General features: G+C 44.4%; 1 long non-coding RNA gene across 1 annotated transcript; it reads right to left on the bottom strand.

Annotated features, from left to right (window-relative positions):
- Positions 1–202: 202 nt before the first annotated feature.
- On the bottom strand, positions 203–5,667 carry LOC103810641. The gene is made up of 4 exons (XR_624806.1): positions 5,642–5,667; positions 5,330–5,422; positions 2,899–3,085; positions 203–1,678 (listed from the first exon to the last, which is right to left on the bottom strand). It is a non-coding gene; the product is annotated as an uncharacterized LOC103810641 (long non-coding RNA).
- Between the last annotated feature and the right edge of the window lie 29 nt (positions 5,668–5,696).

Below are 5,696 nucleotides of genomic sequence, written 5' to 3' on the forward strand. Positions count from 1 at the left end.
TTTAGAGGTGCTTAAAATGAGCTGTCTTTGCTAGCAGCAAATATAACTTCTTGAGCTATCATTCTTGGTGTCTATGCCATGACAGAAATCCCATGGGACAATAGCTGGTTTTGCTAACTGGGTGCCAGACACTGTGCAAGGCTAGAGCTAAGATTAACAGTCTGAAGTGAATCACATAGTTGAACAGTCACAGGAGAATGTGTGCAAGTCCTGCAATAAAGCCTTTTGGCTATTTTATTTTATTCTACAAATAAAGACAACTGTCCATCATTAAATGGAAAAAAATAATAGTTTGAGTTGTATATAGCATGAAACAGTAGTTCCCTTCACAAAAACATTTCTAATTCATTAGTTTATTACAAAATACCCACTCACAAAAAAGCACAAGCACAATCTTTATACTTGTGAAATGAGTTGATATTTCATATACAAAATAATTTCCACATAATTCCATATAATTTTATTTTATATAGAAATAGGTCATTATTACAACAGCTGTACAATACACTACTTTTCATTTAATAATTACATAAAATCTTTCTTAGAAACAGATCAACGGAAAACATACAAAAAAAGCGAAAAGTGCATTTCTTTTTTTTTTCCCCCCCAAAAGGAAAATTCAATCCTAAATGTTATAATGAAAGAGATATGTAATAGTCTGCAGCATCCCGAGTCAGTGGGCCAAAACACAGTGCATATTCCTCAGAGACTTGGAGTGAGTGGGTTCAGGCTGAAGAAGGATCCATGTAGGACTATGAGTTGTGCTTACAATTTGAGTTCACCTTTGCAATCACAATTCATCTAGGAAACAGTCCAGTGTGGGTTGTGGGTTTGGTTCTTTGTTTGGTTGGCTTTTAGTAGTGAAGAACAGTTAGGGTAAGCTGCATAATACTTCTCAGATTCTAAATCAAGGGTTATGAGCTGTAGACCATGGTCACCAATGGCTGGGCTTGCTCCTCCATTGGATGTGCTAATTTGGCCACAAGAATCAAGAAACAAACTTCTCTTTACAGAAAGTGCCTAGGTTTTGTCCTCTGTGCAGTTGTGCAAAATAATAACAATAATCATAATAAAAATAATCTCTTGTTCTCTCCTCAATAGACCTTTGACGCAGTGCTTTTCAGACACGAAAGAAGAACTGAAACAGTGAAGGCCAAGTACCTCATGAGTCTGTCAAACAGTCTTTTGGAACTGCCAGACAGCTTTCAGAGTAGCATGCCAAGACTCCTCCCGTGTCCCCACGGGTGAGGGAGGCTGCCCAGGGTAGTGTTCCTTTGTGTTTTGCTCTGTCAGTCCATCCCGTGCTCACGCGACGGCGCAGACCGAACGCGGCGTGCCGTAAACGCGCTCTGCACTCTGCTCCTGGCACAGAGCTTTGAGAGAAACGCTTGTGCAAAAGCCAGAACAGCCAGTACAGAGTCATTCTCTTCTGCCCCATGTGCCCATTGGTTAAAGCTAATCGTGCATTGATTGTGCTGGTGGGACTCTATCGCAGTGGCTGTGGTAAATTCGATGATTCTGATAAGCTATTCCTTCTTCTCGATGTTAGCTGCTGTTGCTGCTGCTGCTGCTGCTGCTGCTGTGCCTGATGATACCCCATGTTTCCTTGCTGTGGTGAGTAGGATGGCAGGAGCAAGGAATCGGTTTGTTCATTGTGCAAAGAACTTGGTGTTTGCACCTACAGATAAAATAAGATTCATGGTGGTGTTTGATCCTTCCGCGTGTCAAAGCTCTCTGTCCTCAACGTACAGGGGTGACTAAAAATACTACTCGTTTGCTGGCTTTTATTTCTGGAGCTGTTTGGCAGGACATAATCTTAACTCATGCTAAAAGGAATGGACATAAACTGCACCAAAGATCATTCCAGCTAGGCAGTGAGGAAGGTTTCCTCATGGGAATGAGATCTGGGATTTGCAGGTTATTCCGCAAAGCCTATTTAGGAACAGGGTGGGCGAACGTGTCAGAAATGACACAGATGGATGACAGGAATGAAACAGAAATGAAACAGGATCTTAGTGTGCCTCATGCTGTCCCTTCTAGCCCTTCCTTTCCCTGAGTTTACAGTAGGGTGTGACCTTGCAGTGGTGAAGTCGATGTGAATGTTGCAGATGCTGTTTTTGGTATCTGCCATACCTTTTTTTTCATTCATTCTCAGCTATGATAAGGATTTCATTTCAGTGACAAGAGTTTAATCATTTGAGGTTGGTGACACCTTTTCAGTGATGCTGGTGGATATGTGACCAGGTTTTCTAGACTCAGTTCAGCTCCTTTTGAGTTAATACAGAGATACCTCATTTCCCCCCTTTCCCTTTACTTTAGTATGCGTTGAATTAGGTCAAAAAATAAGTATTTTTACATCTTCAAATCACCTGGTTCTTCCAGGCAATGTGCTCCACTTTATCTTCTTTGCCTTCTGGAGTTGAGAAAATATGTTAATTTACTGAAGGGATCCAGATATCTGATCCAGATCTCATTTTATGTCGATGCTGGTAATTAAAAATCATCTTTTGACTTGTAAACTAAGCAAATTTTATACCGAATAAAGAGTACAGAATAAATCCTAAGGCAGCAATTTTCTCCAGCTAGAAATAAACTTTAAATATATCCAGGATAATCTGATTATGTTTCCAATGTACAGAATTAGTAATTTCCTTTGAAATATTCTGACTGTTCTCACTGCTCCTTTGCTGGACTTGTACACATCACTGTACCAGTGTCTCACACATGGCAGTATCTCTAAAAGGGACATCTCTGCCAGGATCAGGCTCCAGCAGAAACCTGGGACCAGATGACCCACTGTGGTCCCTTCCAAGCTCACTGATTCTGTGATTCTGTTTGCACAACCCATTCATCTTATTACTCTGCACGTACATTTTACCCATCCCCTCTTTGTCCTACCTGCAGGTAGCGTTGTTGCTGATGCTGTTGGTGCTGGAGTTGCATAGGTGGCAGAGAGGATGGCTGGGAAGAAGGTGTAGTGGTGAACCCTTGGTTTAACACTGCTTGTCCCATCAGTACGATTGGAGAGCTGCTGCTGGAAGTCTGCACTTCCAAACTCTGAAACATTTGTTGGGTTTGAGAATACCTATGAAAGAAAGAAGCAAAACAAGAACAAACTGTTGGAAGCAAAGGTCTTCTCTTAGCATAGGGATGACAGTCCCCAGTCTTCATAATTCACAGAAGCACAGAATGGTTTGGGTTGGAAGAGACCTTAAAGACCATCTAGTTCCAGCCCCTCTGCATGGACAGGGACATGTTCCACTAGCCCAGGTTGCTCAGAGCCCCAGCCACCCTGGCCTTGAAGACTTCCAGAAGACTTCCAGAGGCACCCACAGCTCCTCTGAGCAGCCTGTTCCAGTGCCTCACCATCCTCACAGTAAGGAATTTCTTCCCAATATCTAATCCAAACCTGTTTTCTTTCAGTTTAAAGCCACCACCTTTTGCCTTATGCCTACATGCCCTCGTGAAAAGTCCCTCCTCAGCTCTCTTGTAGACCACTTTAGGTACTGGAAGGATGCTGTAAGGTCTCCCCAGACCTTCTCTTCTCCAGGCTGAAAAATCCCAAATAATCTCAATAAAGAAATTATTTTTGCATGGGACCTGATAATATGAATGATGTCATCGTTGGCAGCACTGTTTTCCCTTACTCTGTGCATGATCTGGACTTGGAGGGAAGAATACATCTCACCTCAAAATCCAGATCACATTTTAGGTTCATTAAAGATTCTGGTTTATGCAAGTCTTCAGCCACAGCATTCACATCCCAGGCTCATTAAACCAAATGGCCTTTGATTCTGTTTTAATATGCTGAGCTCTGAGCTGCAGCAAGAGAGAAGTAAATGCACCTCCTGCCCTGCTGCCTGTGCTCCCCTGTGAGTGCCTGTGGAGTGGTGATCTCTTTGCAGAAACATGGCTAGGGTTGATTACTTCTTAAGCTGCTCATACAAATATTGCCAAGTACAGTCAGCAGTTCCCATCACTGTGAGCCTCACTGCAGGAACAGGAGCCTCTAGAAACCCTCTGGAGTGAGGGATGGGACAGAAACAAAATACTGGGCTCCTTGTGCCAGTCTGCTTCTGCATAGCTAAACTTAAATGTGTTGTTTTGTGGAAGGCTGTGGGCAAAACCACAATGGAACTATTGCCAACCCAGCCTAATTCTGTTTATCCTGTAATGGCTGATGAGATCATGGTGTGGCTTGTGTTCACTCAACAGCTGTTCAGCATTAGGGGTTAGTCTGAAATGCTACAGTCTGGGTACTTGAACTAGGATGTGAGCTCCTATGAAAGAGTCCCCTGAGTCAGGAAGGCTACATCAGCTGGGAGATACACCTTTATAAATAAGGCCAAAAGGGTCCCCTGAGTCAGGAAGGCTACATCAACTGGGAGATACACCTTTATAAATAAGGCATCCTTCATTCAGAGCTTTAAAGACAGAGCTACAATATTTGACAAACATAACCTTAAACAGCAATAGTGATGCTTAAAAAAATAAGTACTAAAAACCTACACTCCTGAGGTAACATAAGAATTACTTTTGAAGTAATGACGTGCAAGCAGTTGCCTATTATTTTTGCAGTTTGCAATTAAGTACAGTGACAAAAACCAGCCGAAAAAAGAAAGCATATTCTGACCAATGTGTTCTGCTTCCTTCATCTAAGTTTTGAGGAGATAAACAACAGAGATGGTTTGTTCAGCAGCTTTTCTGAGGGTGGTCAGGTGTAGGGGCCTGGTGGTTCATTCTTTTGATGCTGGCACAGGTTGCCCAGGGAGGTATTAGATGCCCCAACCCTGGCAGTGTTCACAGCCAGGTTGGATGAGCCTTGAGCAACCTGCTCTGGTGGGAGGTGTCCCTGCCCAGGGCAGGGGTTGGGACTAGATGATCTCTAAGGTCCATTCCAACCCCTGAAATTCTATGATTCTATGATTCAGTTCTGCTAGTGTAGATCAGGTGTAGCTCCACTGGCCTTACACCAGTGTCTCACTGCCCAGAGATCAGGGGCTCTCTCAGTCATTTCAACTGGACAAGTGCTGACTTTCTCCCTCACACTTACTTGGTGGGTCAGAAGGTTCCAGTGCTGAAGCAAGCAGCGTATGAGGGACAAAAATTTCCCCAACTTTGGCTTGTTAAAATTCCACTGGCACATTGTGTTTCTCTCTGTCATCCCCTCCTGATGACAGGAGACAGGGTAAGGCTGACCCTGTCACTGGAAGGCAGGCTCAGCACAACAACACATTCCTGATATTTATAACCACTTCATCACCTTATGAAAGGAGGTTCTTTCCCCTCAAAAGCAACTCTGATGTCTTATCTTCGACAAGACACATACTTAGCCTGGGATCCCACCACGCTGAGGTCCGAAGGGTGTCTTGCATTACACGATCCAGGCATCATGGGCTGAATAGGCTGGCTGAGCAACAGTCTGGCACATGGAAACAAGAAAAAGCCACATTGCTGGAACAGAAGGACCACACAAAGCCTACAATTTGCGAGGAGAAAGGGCATTTTTGCAGGCGCAGCACCGGGCTGAGCGGCGGCGCATCCTGGGACACCCCACGGGGTGATGCCGGTGCTTGGCATCCCGGGACAGAGACATTCCTGTCGGTGCTGCCGCCGGGCACGGCGTGTTTGAGCTCCCTACCTGAGCTGCTGGTCGTGGCTGCAGCCCGGGGTGGAGGGCGCGGCGAACGGCGGAG

The sequence above is a fragment of the Acanthisitta chloris genome, unplaced genomic scaffold (assembly GCF_000695815.1).
Source record: "Acanthisitta chloris isolate BGI_N310 unplaced genomic scaffold, ASM69581v1 scaffold15641, whole genome shotgun sequence".
NCBI classification, from domain to species: Eukaryota; Metazoa; Chordata; class Aves; order Passeriformes; family Acanthisittidae; genus Acanthisitta; species Acanthisitta chloris.